Source organism: Peromyscus maniculatus, chromosome 21 (genome assembly GCF_049852395.1).
Source record: "Peromyscus maniculatus bairdii isolate BWxNUB_F1_BW_parent chromosome 21, HU_Pman_BW_mat_3.1, whole genome shotgun sequence".
Classification (NCBI taxonomy): domain Eukaryota; kingdom Metazoa; phylum Chordata; class Mammalia; order Rodentia; family Cricetidae; genus Peromyscus; species Peromyscus maniculatus.
Genome location: NC_134872.1, coordinates 47,100,896 through 47,120,021, shown reverse-complemented (window position 1 = coordinate 47,120,021; position 19,126 = coordinate 47,100,896). Strand labels below are relative to the sequence as shown.

The window sequence follows — 19,126 nt, the reverse complement described above, 5'->3', positions numbered from 1 at the left end:
TGAAGAGAAACAGTTTGAATCAAAGATGGTGAACATCTTTGAATTGAGACAGGGTGTATTACCATTGTAGCTTTTCAAGATGAGTTTAATGTGAACTTTTTATATCAGTGGCCACTGCAGGGAGGAAATGGTGGCTTCTAGATGGTTATGTGAGAGAAGTCATCTTATGATGAGGCTCAAACACTTAATACTCTCCTTGCCCCACTGCCTGCCCCCCGGTGTCAGCAGGAATTAGTGCAGAGAATACATGCTATTTGTACCAATATCTTTCCACACACTGCCCCAACGTTCCTCAATGATGCTCACCTCCTAGTGGAGAAAAGTGAGTCCTAGTAATGCTGGGTAGGTTGCTGTTTTGCACAGAGCCTGACTGGTTGGAACTGTTTAGATTCCTCTCAGAACACTGACACAGATAGGATGACTAGGGTGGTAACAGCCTGGGTCTCTGTAGTCTCAGAGGTTAACTCCAGAACTCTCATTGACCAACCTTTTCTCCTCAGATCTGCAGGCTCTGGTGGATATGTTCAGACAAACCTCATCTTCACCATATGTGCATCCTGTGTCATCTAGGCAAGTGTTCAGTGACCTGGGTGTAGGAATCACAGCACCTAGAAACAGACATGTTGGTGGAACCGCTTTTTCTTCTTGATCCTAGGGCCTGTTTATGGGACAGTATCAGAGCAGCTAGAACAAACCAGTCCCTGAAATCAGGGCTTTCCAAGGAGACCCACTGAGTTCTCCCTCAGGAAGGTCACATAGGAAGAAAAGGGACATTACTGCTGCCTCATTTTGTCTTAAACTCCACCAGAAATAAACCAACTATTTTCTGAAAGGTCACAGGTCTAGGGTGGGGAAGGAGTTTTCTGCCAGGCTCATCTTCGGTCTAACATAAGCATTTTCTCATAGGTGCCTGGCCATATCCCTAGTCTTGGAACCCAAGAATTCCTGACCTGAGTATGTGCACACTTACCATGAGTGACATGGAGGGAAAAGAGCACCTCTCATCTCCCCTACTTTGCAGACTAGCATGGCATTGTCGGAGCTCCAGAGGAACTCAGAGATTCCACACAGCAACAGGAGGACATGCTGTGGTGGACAATGACATGGTTTCTCTTCCACCATCCAACTACAGACAAGGACTCCAAGTTAACAACAAGACCTATGGAATCTACAGGAGTGGTCCCCTGTGCAAGCCTCCCCGTGGACTGTTGAAACCTTGTCCAACTGAGACCCCTTTGCATTTTGACAGTTTGGAAATTCACATATGCCTCTGTGTCTTCCCAGATAATCCAGAAAACCTGCCTGACCATGTAAAGGAATATCTCAGAGGAGCCTTGGGAATTAAATGTGCTTCCCTTCCTGAACCATTGAGTGGATACGTGAGAAGGGCAGTATCCTTGGGCCACCTGTCCCAGGCCTCCACTAATATGAAGAAGGAGAACTTGAGGTCATACCCTTGGCCCATCTTTCACTGGTATTAGACAGAGACAATTTTCAAACAAATACTGACGCACTAAATTAGAATAACAACATAATTTCTCTAAACTGGCATTCAGAATGTTTGACCCCTGGAGGAGGGAAATCTGAAGCTATATGAGCTCTCAGGTTCTACCAGCTGTTATTCTAAAGGTAACAGATGTTTGCACTTCATCTATACACTCAGCAAAATCCAGTCTGATGCTCAAACACAACATGTAAAATCCAACTGGACCTAAACCTAGAAGAGAGGGCAGAGGACAGGAGAGATTCCTGCAGACCATCATCTTCTTCTTCCTGGACTTCCCACCAAGTCTCAAAGATCCACAAAGGGATACAGGGAAGTAATGGAGACTAGACACATGGAAGAGAACAGAAAGTTCAGAAGCAGGCCCACTGAAATCCTGCCAGCTGATGTTCTCATAGTCAACCAGGGAAATCAAGGCAGAGAGAGTGGCTTGTCCACAAATGACTGCAGAAGAAGACTTAAAAACAAGAATAAGGAACCCCTTTTAAAAACAAGAAACATGGGCTGGAGAGATGGCTCAGCCGTTAAAGGCTAGACTCACAACCCAAAATAAAAACAAGAAACATGAACACAGTCACCATTTCAACTGACCCCAAATACAAACACTATAATGTTCACATAAACTTATAGAGGAGGACTACTTAAGTTCCTGCCTTATAGGAAGAAGGAAGGAGAATAACACAGATGAACTGCGGACTCAGGAGCCCTGCTGCCAACAGCCATGAATATAGAGAGGCAGGAGCATGGCTGGAGAAGGACACTCCCCAGGACCTTTAGAAAGAGCTTGGCCCTGACACACCCCAGAGGACAACAAATCTCTGCCAGTGAACACTCTGTGTCTGTGAGGAGGTGGAGGCATTGTGTGTGCTGTGTGGTGGACTAGTGCTGCAACCTATGCCATTGTGTGGGATGGAGATGAGCTGTCCAGCGGATCTGAGAACAGCACTGTATGGATGGTCCATTCAGCTGGGAAAGCAGCAGGGCTGACACCTAGATACTCACATGTGCTACCCATGCCGCTCCCCTTGTTAACATTGTACATAAGGTGTCAGTGTAAGGACATGAATGACACCCCTTACCCACTCTCACCACATTGTTCTCTATGTATTAGGACTAGATACTGAACTCCCTTCTGCTGTCCCCCACACAATGCTAGATTCTAGACCATGCTAGACATGCCTCCAACCACACTGTACTAAGACATGGGGAAATGTTGGACACTTGACCTCCTGACAAGGACACACAGTTACTGCTTGGTTCAAACACTCATGGAATCTTCTTGCACAGACAAAAAAAACTAGGTATAAAGCAACATGGGACACTACAGCCATGCCACCTCACTTGCACTACCAGCTGTCAGACCAGATAAACAACCCCTACATCACAAACACACACACACACACACACACACACACACACACACACACGCACACACACACAAACACAAGCACACACACACAGCCTCTAAGACACTTACTTCTAAGTGTGGACCATGCATGACTTCCAACCAAATCACACATTGACTGCTAGGTATCAGGCCTTCTTGAACAAACACCCACACACACCACACATGTATTCCTAGGTCTGGATTCCAAATGTCATCCACATAATCCTTTATTGACAGCTATTTATCAGGCCATACAGAACACTCTCTTGCCACTGTACCCAAATACTCTCTTAGTATTGGACCCTACTTGACACCCTAATATCACTGAAATTGGACATACACTGCTGGAGTTCAGGCCCTCTGGAATATCACACCCACCACAGCAATCTACAATATTAGTATCAGGTCCCCTGGACACTACAGTCCATCAACTCATATATTTCTGTTGGATATCAGACCTGCTGGGCCTTGCAACACTCCATGGCAACTCTTACGAGGCTAGCCGAAAGACCTGGAATGCACACATCACCCTGCAACTACCCCACATGCACTGCTAGGTGTCAGGCTCTTCTGAGACCCTAACACCCTCACACACACTCTTAAGTGTCAAGCACACTCGGACATCACATAGCACACTGCCAATCTACTTCAAAACGAATGACCAGACCTTGTCAGACACCAGCTCAGTTACAAGCTAACACATACAACGTAGGGATTGTGCAGAGCTTACACCCTGTAATTCAGCTGCTCTCTCTGACATACAGTGTTATCAAACCACCACCCCTGTGACTACACATCCAAACATCAGTTGCAGTATGACCTCACATGCCACATTAATCGACAGCCACCAGACCAGGCTGGGAACTTGTCCCCCTGTAGGTCTTGCATGATACCTAGAAATTCCATTGCTGGACATCCTTCTGTGGAAGACACACCCACACTGCTAGGCATCAGCTTCTACTGGACTCCTTCTTATGCTGTACAATGTGCTGGGTCTCAGGCTCTACTGCTAGTTACTGGGCCATGCTACACATTAACCCCTGTCCACACCACAGTGCAAATAAAGTGCTGTGTGTCATGTTCACTTAAACACCAGGTTCCATCACAGATGACATACTAGGTATCAGAGAAGGTTGACACCCACCCTAAATCTTGATATATACTACTGATCCAATGAACACTGCAATTTTAAAGACTCTGCTAGACACCCCCATAACTGACATATGAAAGACACACCATTCTGTGCAGATTTCAGTCATGTGTATTGAAGTATATTATATGCATATACAATAACTGGCTTCAAGCCTTACCCAAAATATCACCATTCTGTTGACACCACACACTACTAGACAGTGGCTGGGTATAAACAGGGCTGAAAATTAGCAGGGCTTTTGCGGCAGCAGGTTGGGTGCAGGAAGAGAAACTTACTAGATGAGGCGTGTTATCATGCACAATATCTGGTTGGTTCTGGGGGGTCCTGAGGATGAGATACAGAGTAGGGCACCCAGGCCTCAGGCAGGTGTCCAGCAAAGCCTGAAACCAAGCAGTGTGTTTTAGGCTATGTGGCAGGGGTAGGAGTGTCCAGCAGGGCCTGGTAACTAGTGGTACATGGGTGGCTTTGGAAGCAGGCCAGGAGGGCAGTAGATAGTAAGGCCTGTCACAGGGCAGTTCCTGATAGTGGAATGAGTCTTTGTGGGAGAAGCAGGGGGATGCCCTGCAGTGTGTCTTATGAACACAACAGTGTGTGCTGGGTGACATCTGTTGGGAGGTGTCTAGATTCCTTAGGATATGACATCTAGCAGGCTATGTAGGATACCTGTGCGTTTCCAGCCAGGAGTGTTCAATAGTGGTGTGCATGGAGCTGTGCTAAAGTTGATGATGTTATGAGGAAAATTGTGTATGTGTGTGTGTGTGTGTGTGTGTGTGTGTGTGTGTGTGTGTGTGTGTGTTCGTGTGCACTTGTACTTGTGGTGATTGGTCAGAAAGTGTGCTGCATTGTCTGGAGCCAGCAGTCAGTGACTAGGTAAATAGAACTTCAGGGTCAGTATAGTATTAATGAAGTTGATCAGAGAAAGTATTTTCAAGATATGGACTTGAAGGATTTTGTAGAATAAGGGTATAAAACAAGATATATGGAACTTGATAAATATAGGTCTGGGAGAGGAATTTGACTTTATTTTTAATGTATGGAGAAGCCAAGTTTTTTCTTTGACAGTAGGACTAGGTGTCATTGTCTGTGAGATGTCCATACACTTAAATTGAACCCACCTCCAAATGGCTAGGTGTCAGGTGCTACTAGGAATCCTGTCCTCTACAGCCAGAGCCAAACACACATGCCTAGGTGTCAGGTCCTCTAAGTCAACTCTCCATTCAAGAAAATGCTCCTCTGCAGTTGGGTAGCATGTCCTCCAAGAGATCAACATCGCAATGGTTAAAGCCACATGTACAGGACTGGGTATCTGGTCTTTCTTAGTATCCCCTCACCTACAGCCACAGAGGCCATACACAGCCCCCATATACCTATAACACAAGTGTCAGGGTCTAGTATTTATCTCTTCCCTTACATACACCACATACACATACATGGTTAGGTCACATTCCTGATAGGAATCTCCTCAGCTACAGCAGTGCCACACACCCAGAGCTAGGTGTCAGATCCTGCCAGGTACCTCTTCCCCTCCATCTGAAGATCCAATACAGTTACAGAGCTAGTTGTTTAGTACTACCAAACCTCCGCTATTGTGAAATGCCTCGTGCACAGCCACACACTCACTAACACACTCAGGCACACATGCTTGTATGATCCCATGCCGTTCTCATGAACACTCACCCAGTGTCATGTCCTTCAAGGTGTCCCCCATTCAGCCAAAGCCCTAATTACCCACAGACATCTATGTGCTGCCCTTCTAGGTGTCCATTCTCTACAGCCACACACATACACAGAGACAGACAGAGAGACAGAGAGACAGACAGAGAGAGACAGAGACAGACAGACATACAGAGTCCCAGGTCAGGTCCTGCTGTTCCCACTCCATAACAGACAATGCTGTCTACTCAGTTCTAGGTGTCAGATCCTGATACTTACCTCTTTTCCTGTATTCAAATACTCTTACTTAGCTAGGTTACCAGTATGCACCCCCTCCCCTATAATCAAATGCTAGGTACACAGTCACACACTCAGAAACACACTCAGGCATGCACGCTCCTACAAATGCCTTCACAATCCTAGTGCACTCTCACCTAGCCGTCAGGTCCTAGAAGACAGACGCCATACAACGAAGACCCACATACACTTCTAGGTGTTAAGTCCTGTGAGGTAGAGGGATCCCCCATACAACAAACAAGCACACATACATCTCTAGGTGTTAGGTTCTGTGAGGTGTCCCACAGAGCCAAATTCCAAAGCCTACTAGGCGTTTCTCCTGCTAGGTGTCTATTACCTACAACCATCTCTCTCTCTCTCTCTCTCTCTCTCTCTCTCTCTCTCTCTCTCTCTCTCTCTCTCTCTCTCTCTCTCTCACTCTGTCTCTGTCTCTGTCTCTCTCTCTCCCTCTCTCCTTTCCCTGTCTTCTCTTAATCACACACACAAACAATCAGACACACACACACACACACACACAAATACGTTTATACAAATACATCTAAGCCCATGTCCTTTTAGTTATACATTTGCCTAGATCCAAAGACTCCCAAATACATGCCATTTGACTGGTATTTCAAAGTATAGCCTCCATTACAGGCAAAGCCACCCCGTCATTCACAAGTATACACACACACACACACACACACACACACACACACACACACTAGTTCTGTTATGTGGAAGGATCTGTTAGATTTCTAACTGCATTAGAGCCAAAGCCTTCCAAACATGGCTGTGTCAGCTTCTGCTAGGTGCATTCTTTCTACAGCCAATATTCCTCTTACACAGCTAGGTATCATAACCTCTTGAGATCCAAGCTACACATTAAAGTTCCATGCACAGGACTAGGTGTCACATCCCGCTAGGAACCCCCTCACTTACAGCAAACACCCCAGATACAGCTCTCATATTCATATAAGGCAAGTGTCAGGTCAGGTGTTTATCTCTAGCCTAACATCCAAAGTTCCACATACACCAACATGGTTAGGTTTTAGGATCTGCTAGGTACCTTCACTACAGCAACACACCAGGTTCACACACACAAACATACAAACACAAGCATGCACAAATGCACATATGCAAACAATTATGCATGCAGGCCTGTTGGAACCCTCTCCAGGCTGTGAGTCCAAGGAGCTTTTCCCTAGCCCCATGAATGGAGCTATGGATTTAGGGGAGGTCTAGGACTTGGGACCCACCTCTGAGTGTGTGGCATGTTGTAGGAGTGGGGGATTCCCTGTGGGACCTGACAAGTTGTCATGTGTGTGTTTGTAGCTTTGGCTGCAAGGGTGGGATGACAATGTTACCCTTGTACAATAGCCTTGTCTATGGGACAGCCAGGGCTACATAGAGAGACCTTGTCTCAGAAAAGGAAGAGGAGAGAAAAAGAGAGAAAGACAGAGAGAAAGAAAGAACAAAAGAAAGAAAGAACAAAAGAAATGAAGAAAGAAGAAAGGAAGGAAAGAAAGCGAAAGGAAGAAAGAAAGAACAAAAGAAAGAAAGAAAGAGGAAGGAAGGGGGAGAGAGAGAAGAAAGAAAGAAAGAGAGAGAGAAAAAAGGGAGGGAGGGGTGGAGGGAGGGAAGGAAGCAAGGAAGAAGAAATAAGAAGGAAGAATGGAAGAAAAGTAAAATTAACCTTAAAAAAAAAAAAAGAAAAATGCCCCTATAGACTTGTCCACAAGGAATCTCATGGAAGTGTTTTCTCAATGGAGAATCCCTCTTCCCAGATAATCCAGCTTGTTGTCAAGTTGACAAAACCCTAATCAACAAAGATAACCTTAGCTACAGGCTGCCTGGCTTTGCTGCCTTTGACCTTGTAGGTGTCCACACATGGAAATTAAATAAGCTTGCCTTCTTCTCTAAGAGCTGTGGTCTTGGTTATTGCTCTCTTCGTCTGTGGGCTGTCCTGGGCTGTTTTTCCTCAAACAGGTAGGGCTTCCTCAGAAGCCAACTTTACTTAGTTTCTTACTGTTATCATCCTTACTTCCAACTCAGAATATCATAATTAGCTGCACCAGCAGCAAGGAAGCTCTGTGATAATCCCGTGGTGGTGGTGGTGGTGGTGGTGGTAGTGGTGGTGCACACCTTTAATCCCAGCTCTCAGTGGGCAGTGGCAGGTAGAACCTCCAGGTGTGAGGCCAGCCTGGTACATATAGTGAGTCCCCAGATAGTGAAGGCTACACCAAAAAACTCCGTCTCAAAGAGTAATTTTTTTCTTAAAAGAAAGCATCTAATACTCTTCGAAATAGCCCAGACTTGATTCCTAGCACCCACATCTATAACTCCAGGTCCTGGGAATCTAACACCCTCTTCCTGGCCTCTGAAGACACTGCAAGTGTGTACCCTGCAGACAGACAGAAGTGCAGGCAAAACATCTATTCACAATAAGTAAATATATCTCATTCTGATTTCTTAACAATGTAAAATAATTTTGAAGTATGAGCTGTTCCACTTAAATGTTCTCATTCCAAACTAAGAACACCCCTTGGTCCCATCATACCAGGACACCTGTCTCCCATGCAAGCAGATACAATCAACAAGAGTTCTGCAGATGGACACAAGGCAGCTTGCTCCAGCCACAATGGAGATGACGAGATCCTGTGACCCATAGTGTTTCCATCTGATGTTCACTTCCTTCCGCCAAACTGGGCTTCCTTTCAGCTGCGGCTGCCATCAAATGATACAGTCAGCACTTTCCCTGAGTACATACACACTATAAACACACACACACACACACACACACACACACACACACACACACACACACACTGCTTTTTTTTGCCTTTTAGCGCACTTCTTTGTCTGTTGGAGATTTTAAGATGTTGGTTTTTGGTCTTTTAAGACAAGGTCCCATGTGACCCTGGTTAACCTCAAACTCACTGTGTAGCCAAGGATGACCAGAAACTTATGATCCTTCTGCCTCTACCTCTTCAGGGAGTGGTATATAGGCATGAACCACCAAGTCTGACTCACATGGTGCTGGGCATAGAACCCAGGGCTTTGTGAACTCTAGGCAGGTAGGTACTCTATCACCTGAGCCACAGATCCTAATTGTAGCCATGGTTTGTGTTTCTTCTCAAGGTGTCTGTGTAGTACCCAGGCAGCCAGGCTGCCATAAAAGCAATCCTTCCAGCAGCCTGGCTAATATTCCTCATCACAAGGTAGTCAGAAGCCAGGAAAAGATCTAATGGCTGCCAATTAAGACACCAAACCATAGTGCTGGAGTGGTGTGGGACAGTTGTACACTTTTGAAGGTGTATTTGCTGTGGTTGGTGTAATAAAAAGCTGAATGGCCAAGAGGTAGGCAGGCAGTATAGGTGCCATTTCCAGGGAGAGAAAAGAAGAGGAGATGAATCCAGGAGCTACAGATGCCAGGAGACATGGAAGAAGCAGAATGGGTTGTACATGACAGAACGTAGATGAATAGAAATGTTTTAAGGTATAAGAACAAATCTATGCTAAGGTTGAGCTTTCATAATTAATTATACGTCTGTCATTATTTGGGAGCTGGCTGGCGAAACAGAGAAATACTCATTGCACTGGAGAGATGGCTCAAGAGCACTGGATATTCTTCCACAGGTTCCAGGTTCAATTCCCAGCACCCACATGGCAGCTCGAAACTGCTGCTAATACAAGAGATCTGACACCCTCACACAGACATAAGTGCAGGCAAAACACCAATGCACAAAATAAAAATAAGTTCTTTAAAAAAGGACAGCAAAGCTCCTGAGATCCCAATGCCTTAGCTTATTTAAAGGAAAAACAAATGTTAGAAGAACTTGCCAGGCATAATGCCAAATGCCTGGAATGCCTGCACCAAGATCAGCATTCCAAGTTCATCCACTATTGCATAGCCAGTTTGAGGTCAGCCTGTGCTACATAAGACCCTCCCCGACCACCTCATATAAAGAAGGGCCTTATAATAAAATCCTGTAACTGTGCATAGTGGCACACACCTTTAATCCCAGCACTCATGAGGCAGATGCAGGAGGATCTCTGAGATTTTGGCCAGCCTGTTCTACAGAGCAAGTTCCAGGATGGCCAGGACTGTTAACCCAGATCAACCCTGTCTCAAAAAAAATATAATTATAATAATAATAAAATCCTGTCGATGAAACCATTTTATAGCTGTTTCTTCCTAATGGAACACATTTTCCTGGAGGGAGGGGGCAGTTCAGATGACTCAGGAAATAAACAAAACTGGAAAGTTTAGTGAGCTTCGGGAATCAGATGACACTAGACCCCTTCTCCCCAAGGTTATAGACCCAGCCGCAATTTCTGGGGAGAGGAGACTCCAGCCTGTCCACACACTTAAAGGTTGCACAGAGAGCTCATGGGACACAGTTTCCGTGATCTGACACTCAGGCTGGGATAGGCTCTCCCATGATGCAGTGGTGCAGCCAGAAGTTCCTCCAGTCCTGCCCAGCCCTGTGATCTGGATGAATCTCCCACCCCTGTCTCACAGCTGCTTGGTCCCAAGTAAACACACAGAGGCTTTTACTGTTTACAATCTGAGTGGTCAGGTTTCTTGCTAGCTAGCTCTTATAACTCACCTCAACCCATTTCTGTTCATCTACATATCACATGTAGCCATGGCATTACCAGTCTGCAGACATCTTGTTGATCCTTGGGTGGCAGGCTGGCATCTCCCCCGACTCCACTCTTCTTTGGCTCATCTTCAATACGAATGTACTGCCTCACCTTATCCTGCCCTGACATAGGCCAATGCAGCATTATTTATCAACCAATCAGAGCAACACATGTTCACAGCATACAAAAGACATCCCACAGCACAGTGACTTTTGAGTCACCTAGACTTCTGTAACTAACTCAAATAAACTCCCTAGGGTGCTATGTTAGATGTGGATAGTAGATAATATTTTTTATTTTATTTTATTTATTTTTTTCAATGAGACAGGGTTTCTCTGTGTAACAGCCATGGCTGTTCTGAAACTCTCTATGTAGATCAGGTTGGCCTTGAACTCGCAGAGATCTACCTGTCTCAGCCTCCTGAGTGCTGGAATTAAAGGTGTGTACCACCGCTGTACAGTTGATAAAATAATTTCTTTGACCTGTCACCAGTGTCTAATTTGGGATGAATAGTCCTTTGTTCACATCTCTCCAAGTGAAGCAATTCATAGGACTTTTTTCAATATATTTTATTTGTATGTAGATGTAGATGCATGTGTGTGTGAGAGAGAAGCAGGCTTCAGACCCCTCAGGGCTGGACTTACTGGCATTCTGCATGAAGCCTGGCATCTTATGGGGTGCTGAGATATGAACTCTGGTCTTCATGATTGTGCAACAAGAGCTATTTATATATTTGTTTGTTTATTAATTTGTTTATTGTTATTTCAAGTATATTGATGTTTTGCTTGCATGTATGTCTGTGTGAGGATGTCAGATTCTCTGGACCTGGAGTTACAGACAGGTGTAAGCTACTATGTGGGTGCTGTGGATTGAACCTGGGTCTTCTGGAAGAGTAACAAGAGCTCTAACCACTAAGCCATGTATGCAGCCCTGAGTTAGCAGTGTTCAACAGTACTCTACCCATAATCAATTAGCCTTTGGGAGAACTGGGTCAATCCATCTGTCCCAGAGCCTGCCCTAAAGCTCTAACTAATGAGGGTGGCCACTGCTTCCTCTTACAAAAACACAGGTGAACTGATGGGGAATAAAGACCAATTCCAGAGGAAGTTTCGCCTAGACACAACCTTATCTCTCTCTCTTTCTCTCTCTCTCTCTTTCTTCCTTCCTTCCTTCCTTCCTTCCTTCCTTCCTTCCTTCCTTCCTTCCTTCCTTCCTTCCTTCCTTCCTTCCTTTCTTTCTTTCTTTCTTTCTTTCTTTCTTTCTTTCTTTCTTTCTTTCTTTCTTTCTTTCTTTCTTTCTTTCTTTCTTTCTTGACTTGTTTTCTCTGTTAGAGCCCTGACTGTTCTGGAACTCTTTTTAAACCAAGCTGGTCTCAGACTCACAGAGATCCACCTAGCTCTGCTCCCAAGTGCTGGGATTAAATTCCTGCACCACCACCACCACCAAGACCTGCCTTTGACACAGTCTCTATTCCCATCATGCTATCATGCCGGGTTAAGGCTCTGGCTCAGGGATAGAGACGTAACTCACAAGACCTATGAGATGACTCAGCAGGTCAAGATGCTTACCTCTAGCCTGAGGACCTGAGTTCTAGTCCTGCTACCCACGTGGACAGAGAGACAACTTCCTCAGGTTGTCCCAGTGTGTCCTAGTTGGCTTATCCGTGGCTGTGACAAAGTGTGTCACCAAAAGCATCCTGGGTAGGAATGGGTGTATTTGGTCTACAGGTCCCAGGTCCATGACTGAGGAAAGTCAGGCAGGGGACTCGAGGCAGAAACCAGGTGCTGTTCTGCTTCCATGAGGACGGAGGGAGGCAACACTGATGGGTTCCAAAGTTGTTGTTGTTTTTTTTTTCTGAGACAGGGTTTCTCTGTGTAGTTTTGGTCCCTGTCCTGGATCTTGCTCTGTAGACCAGGCTGGCCTCGAACTCACTGTGGTCCTGCTGCATCTGCCTCATGAGTGCTGGGATTAAACAGCACCCCAGGCTGACAGGGCTGCTTCTTTGTCCTCCAGCAGCTGGAAAGGAGCAGGGCTGAAAGAGCGCCCATCCCTGAGAACGGTGGAATTCCCACCCTGTTACAACATGTCCTTAGTACACCTTGAGCCGTGGTTCTAAACTTTTCTACTGCTGTGAATATTTAATACACTTCCCTATGGTGTGCTGATCCCCAAATGTGAAATTATTTTTGTTGCTGCTTCAGAACTGTATTCTGCAACTGCTGTGAACCATAATGTAAATATTTCTGGAGAGAGAGGTGTTCAAAAGGGGTCAAAGCCCACAGGTCGAGGATCTCTTCTTTAAGAACTGACTGGAGAAATGAAGTGTGGGACCTTGGATGTTACTGACCCTACACAGCATGTCAGTCACAGAAGCAAGACACTACTGGGTGTTATCAGCCCCTTCGTCCTGCCCTTCCCTGCCTGATGCTCAGCAGCAGGTCCTCTTCAAAGGTGACTAATAGATTGACCTGTCTGTGAACACCTTGACCACAAGGATTCATGTTTTCCTATCAGTCCTTGTCGTGTTTTCCTATCGCTGTATGTGAGCTCCTTCTAACTACCAAAGTCAGCCATTTCTCACCACGTATAATATTGTTCTTTATAGTTTGATATGAACAATTTGCTACAGAATTATTTCTCTACTGAAATAAAAAACATGTGGATATTTCCATGGTCTGAGTTGTGTTGGCTGTGCAGTTTCTGAAATGTGTATTCCTCTTTGCAAGGGTTTCTTTGTTCTTAGATAAATTAAATCACAAACTTTCCCCTAACCTGTGGATTTACTCACCTTTCAGTCTCTGACTTTATCAGGAATTCATCTTCCTAGACTGCTGAAAAGAACCCTTCACTGTCCTGTGTTCAAATGTTTGTGGTGAGGAGCCTGCATTTCAGTCTTGGTGCTCACACTGATTGAAGAAATTACTTTCGTGTATACATTATCACTGTATGTGTGTGGGGGGGCGTTGTGCACGCCTATTGGTGTTCATACAACTTTTTTCTCATGTATGTATATGTGGAGGTAAGAGATCCATCTTGGGTGTCTTTCTACTCTTGACTGCCTCCTTGAATTTTTATACCCAAATTATGCTTAATTATACTTCTCTCTCTCTCTCTCTCTCTCTCTCTCTCTCTCTCTCTCTCTCTCTCTCTCTCTCTCTCTCTCTCTCCCCTTTGGGAATCTGTGTGCTCCTGTGTGCTTGCCTATGGAAGCCAGGGCATAATTCATCAGTCAATTCTCAACTTCAATCATGTGAATCCTGAAGATTCAACTCAGACCTTTGGTTTGGTGCCAAACATCTTCACCTGATTAACCAAATACTAGTCCTGACTGGCCTGGGATTCTTTATGTAGAATGGGATGCTCCAAAACTCACAGAGGTCCACCAGCCTCTTCTTCCTGAATGCTTGGATTATAGATGTGAACTGCCATGCCTGGCTTCAGTTTTATAAATGAATAGTGTTCATTTATTCCTCCACATATTTATGAAAAAACTGTACCCATCCACCTTTTTATTTCAGCAGCGTTGATGATTGACCCTAGTAAACCCTCCTGTGCAGAAGTCCAAAGCTCTGAGTTCTGGCCCTACAATTCCCTGCAATCCCACTGCAGTACAAAAGCTGATGGAATGCTTCCTACCTCATCCTCTGAAGCCAGCGTTTCACAAACATCCAAATAAGCAAACAACAGGAACAACAGGCCTGTGTCTGCCATGAACACACATGTAAATGCAGCCACATATCAATGAACAGTCAGGTGTGCTGGGCAACCTGTCATGTCAAGATTTGGGAGGCAGTGGGAGAAGGATCAAGAGTTCAAGATTACCTGAGCTTCATAGTGAGCCTCAGGAGAGCCGGGACACAACACAATAAATCTCTCAAACACACACACACACACACACACACACACACACACACACACACACACACAGAGAGAGAGAGAGAGAGAGAGAGAGAGAGAGAGAGAGAGAGAGAGAGAGAGAGAGAGAGAGAGAAGCACTAATCGAGTTTACTCCTACTGTTAAAGGAATTACACAACTATGTCTCCAAGTTTCCACAAGTAGGACCTCATAACCAGGTGTCCACCATTCTGCTGTGGTTGCCAAGACTGCCAGAGCACTTCTGGGGCCTGGAAGGGCATGATACCAGGGGAGGGGTGTGAGCACGGAGGAAGGGAGAGCACACTGTCCATCTGGTGCACGTGGCATGCTAGGTGGCTTAAGGGATTGGAGAAGATAGACTTTTTTAAAAAAGATTTTTTCATTTATTATGTATAAAGTGTGAATGACTGCAGTCCAGAAGAGGGAACCAGATCTCATTACAAATGGCTGTGAGCCACCATGTGGTTGCTGGGATCTGAGATCAGGAACTCTGGAAGAGCAGTCAGTGCTCTTAACCTCTGAGCCATCTTTCCAGCCCAAGGAGAAGATAGACTTTTCCATACACAAACTAAAAACTATGCAGATAAACTCATGCACAGAAAAAACAATACATACAAGTACATTCTAAATGAAAAGTGGTACTCTCTCCTTAAAAATAACCACCACAGGATTCAGAGTTCTGCAGTTATACTAAGTAACATAAGAAACACATTTACCATGAGCTGATTTTATTTTAATAATTTCCACATTTGCTATGTGTTGCTTACACCATGTATAAATGTTTAGAGAGTAAATCCACAAGCCAAAATATTCCTAAATCATTTTTACTATAAACAAGATTCATTAACACCATGGTTTTCCAAACTCAGTAAATCATGACCCCACAAAGCCTCCCTCCGGGATCTCTGTGCCTCTGTCCCTGTTAGCTAGCCCTCAGGTTCAAGCTTTCTGGAATGCATACCAGGTCTGGGGATTGCTGGAGGAGTGGAAGCAGAATCTTTGCCCGCGTAGACTCCCCTGCAGGTGCAGGCAGATAGAAAGAAGGGCCCCTGGCTCCCCCACACTGGCCACCACAGGACTCCATGTAGGCAGGAGAGGTCAGAGCCTGGAAACTGAGCTCCATTTCACGCACTGCTCCAGCTCAGCAGGTAGACCACATTCAGGCCTGAAGCCTCATCCCTTCACAGGGCCACACCTGCTGCAGCATCCTGACCTGCCATTTATGGCAGCCATGCCCCTGCCACACAGCCACAACCCTGAAACCACTCCACCTGAACTGAATTCACCACACTCAAATTTGTCAATGAAGCTTGGTTCATCTGGGATTCTAGTGGAATTCATGGAAGGGGTGGGGCATTACCCTCAATTAAACCTCACAACTGGAGGGTCCATTTCTCCAGATTCCAATATCTCAGCAATCACCAGGAGTGAGGCTCTTTCCCTCACCAAGAGCTTGGGAATCAAATAAATAACTTCAAATTCATTTCTGCTGTACTGATTCATTAAGTAATTCATGGAGAAGTGAGAATAAAGATTTACAATAGTGTCTAGAGTTCCTGCCTGGGATTCCTCTTCATGATAGGCTTTAAACTGTGATGAAATAAACTCTTTGCTCCCTTCCTTGCTTTTGGTGAGTATTTTCTCACAACAGCAGAGTAGCAAATTAATCTATGTATATGGACTTTGGTGTGTTCTCTTGTTTGTTGTTGTGAAGCAGGGACTGGATATGGACTCCTGCCTGGTTGAGAACTCCAGTCCTACAAGCATCTCCAGTTCCAAGGTTCCAGGCTACTGCAACTATAATGCATGTGTCTCTAAAAATATGGTTTGTTCATAATATAAGCACTGTGAGATGTTTCAATTGATTAGTATTTGAAGTTGTACTACTGAGCTATAGTTACAAAAACAGCAGAAATGGCAGAAAAAGTGAGACTGTGATGAATGGCATGGAATTGAACACTCAGACATAAATCCACACACCTCTGAACTCCTAAAAGCTGCCCAAAACACATAGGGATGCACAGTAGGTCTAGATTAAGTGCTGCATATTTCCAGTTCCCCTAGAGTCCCTTTCACATGCCCTTTCTCTTTAAAGTGATGAGCTCTATACATCAGGAGACACAGGGTGGTGATCTGAGGTGTGGCCTGGGACAGCAGAAGTAGGAGCTCTGCAGGAAGTCCAGATGGCAGTGTGCCCACTTCCCCAGCATAGAGGGTCTCTGTCCAGCACAGGAGGAGGTAAGCCAACTACCACAGGATTCTCTCCAGGAAACCTTCCTTTTTAAGGAAATATGGTCCAGGGCTGGTGTTTCACAGCATCCTTGTCTGAGGGGGACATGAGCCAGTACCAGGTACAAGCTACCCATGAATGTGCACACCCTGTGGACCAGTCTGCAGGGGAATAACTAGCACTACTCATTAATCTGTCTACCCTTAGGGTGTGTGGTCCTAATGAAATGTTTCCCCACATGAAGGAAAGGGAGCTCCTTCCTCTCCTTTCTCTCCCTCCTTACCTGATGTTGTATTTGCAGCCTTCAAGTGTCCCTGTGTCCAGACCATCAGAAAAGACACAGTTCCACTGCATGCTGGTCTAGTTTATGTGTTTGTGAAGGGGCCTCACTGCAGGGAGTTTTTATCAGAACCATATTTGTCTCCTAACAGGAAAGTGACAGCAAGCTGGAGGAAAATTGGTACCACATCGGATGGAATGCAGAGAATTTGCTCCACTTTTGAAGTGAGTGGGCCTTACCTAGCCTAGGACACAGTGGTCAGAGGTTGGGTCAGCACTTTTAAAACTTTGTACCCAGGTACCACTGGGTACAGTGGTCAAGCCTTGCCAGCCTTGTCGACCTTACAGCTATGTCTTGGCGATAGGCTTTCTCCTTGCTTGTCCTGGTGGGATAATTGTCTAAAGGGTTGTCAGGTGCACATGACAGGCAGACAACGTCTACGTCTCCATGCAGTGAAGGATGCCACTCTGATGGGGATGAATGTCAAGGCTCATCTATGTGGAACACATGGTCGAAAGCATCACTGACATCACTACATAACAGTCTGTAGTAGATGTTTAGTTTTTGGTTTCTGGTCGAAACTTGTTCTGGCGTAGAGGTTAGGAAGAATCAGGATGCCCAGGCAGGTCTGCCTCAATCCCAAGGGTAGGTAGTCATTGAGCTTGTGTTACAGAGGACCATAGAGAGAGAGAGAAAGTCATAGGTGAGGCATGGCTACAGAGGGATATTGAGAAAACTTGGTGTGGTGGCAATCTTCCCTCTCTGTTCCTAAAAAAATGAGGAGAAACAGTTTGAATCAAAGATGGTGAACATCTTTGAATTGAGACAGGGTTTACTATTGTAGCATTTCAAGATGAGTTTAATGTGAACTTTTTATATCAGTGGCCACTGCAGGGAGGAAATGGTATCTTCTAGATGGTTATGTGAGAGAAGTCATCTTATGATGAGGTTCAAACACTTAATACTCTCCTTGCCCCACTTACTTCCTCCTGGAGGCAGCAGGATTAGTTGCAGAGAATACATGCTATTTGTACCAATATCTTTCCACACACTGCCCCAAAGTTCCTCAGTGATGCTCACCTCCCAGTTGAGAAAAGTGAGTCCTAGTGATGCTGGGTAGGTTGCTGATTTGCACAGAGCCTGACTGGTTGGAAGGGTTTAGATTCCTCTCAGAACACTTACACAGATAGGATGGCCAGGGTGGTGACTGCCTGGGTCTCTGTAGTCTCAGAGGTCAACTCCAGAACTCTCATTGACCAACCTTTTCTCCTCAGTTCTGCAGGTTCTGGTGGATATGTTCAGACAGACCTCATCTTCACCATATGTGCATCATGTGTCATCTAGGAAAGTGTTCAGTGAGCTGGGTGTAGGAAGCACAGCGCCTAGACACAGACATGTTGGTGGAACCGCTTTTCCTTCTTGATCCTAGGGCCTGTTTATGGGACAGTAGCAGAGCAGCTAGATCAAACCAGTCCCTGAAATCAAGGCTTTCCAAGGAGACCCCACTGAGTTTTCCCTCAGGAAGGTCACATAGGATGAAAAGGGACATTACTGTTGCCTCATTATGTCCTGAACTCCACCAGAAATAAACCAGCTATTTTCTGAGAGGCCACAGGTCTAGGGTGGGGAAGGAGTTTTCTGCCAGCCTCATCTTTGATCTAACAGAAGCATTTTCTCATAGGTGCCTGGCCATATCCCTAGTCTTGGATCCCAAGAATTCCTGACCTGAGTATGTGCACACTTACCATGAGTGACATGGAGGGAAAAGAGCACCTCTCACCTCTCCTACTTTGCAGACTAGCATGGCATTGTCGGAGCTCCAGAGGAACTCAGAGATTCCACACAGCAACAGAAGGCCATGCTGTGGAGGACAATGACATGGTTTCTCTTCTACCATCCAACTACAGACAAGGACTCCAAGTTAACAACAAGAACTGTAGAATCTACAGGAGTGTTCCTTGTGAAAGCCTCCCAGTGGCTACTTACTGTTGAAGCCTTGCCCAACTTAGACCCCTTTGCATTTTGACAGTTTGGAAATTCACATATGCCTCTGTGTCTTTGCAGATAATCCAGAACACCTGCCTTACCATGTAAAGAAATATCTCAGAGGAGCCTT

At 45.4% G+C, this 19,126-nt stretch overlaps 1 protein-coding gene across 9 annotated transcripts in view; it reads left to right on the top strand.

Annotated features, from left to right (window-relative positions):
- The window catches only part of LOC143269942 (putative sperm motility kinase W), a 35,341-nt gene extending 27,800 nt beyond the window's left edge, over positions 1 to 7,541 (top strand). For 7 of the 9 annotated variants that reach the window (XM_076557635.1, XM_076557639.1, XM_076557640.1 and 4 more), the window contains 2 exons: positions 907 to 1,200; positions 1,285 to 7,541. The gene's annotated coding sequence lies outside the window, so the exon portion shown is untranslated. Of the gene's footprint in view, positions 1 to 500; positions 571 to 906 lie in introns of all 9 variants that reach the window. The other 2 variants (XM_076557634.1, XM_076557633.1) reach the window with 2 other exon arrangements.
- The last annotated feature ends 11,585 nt before the right edge of the window (positions 7,542 to 19,126 follow it).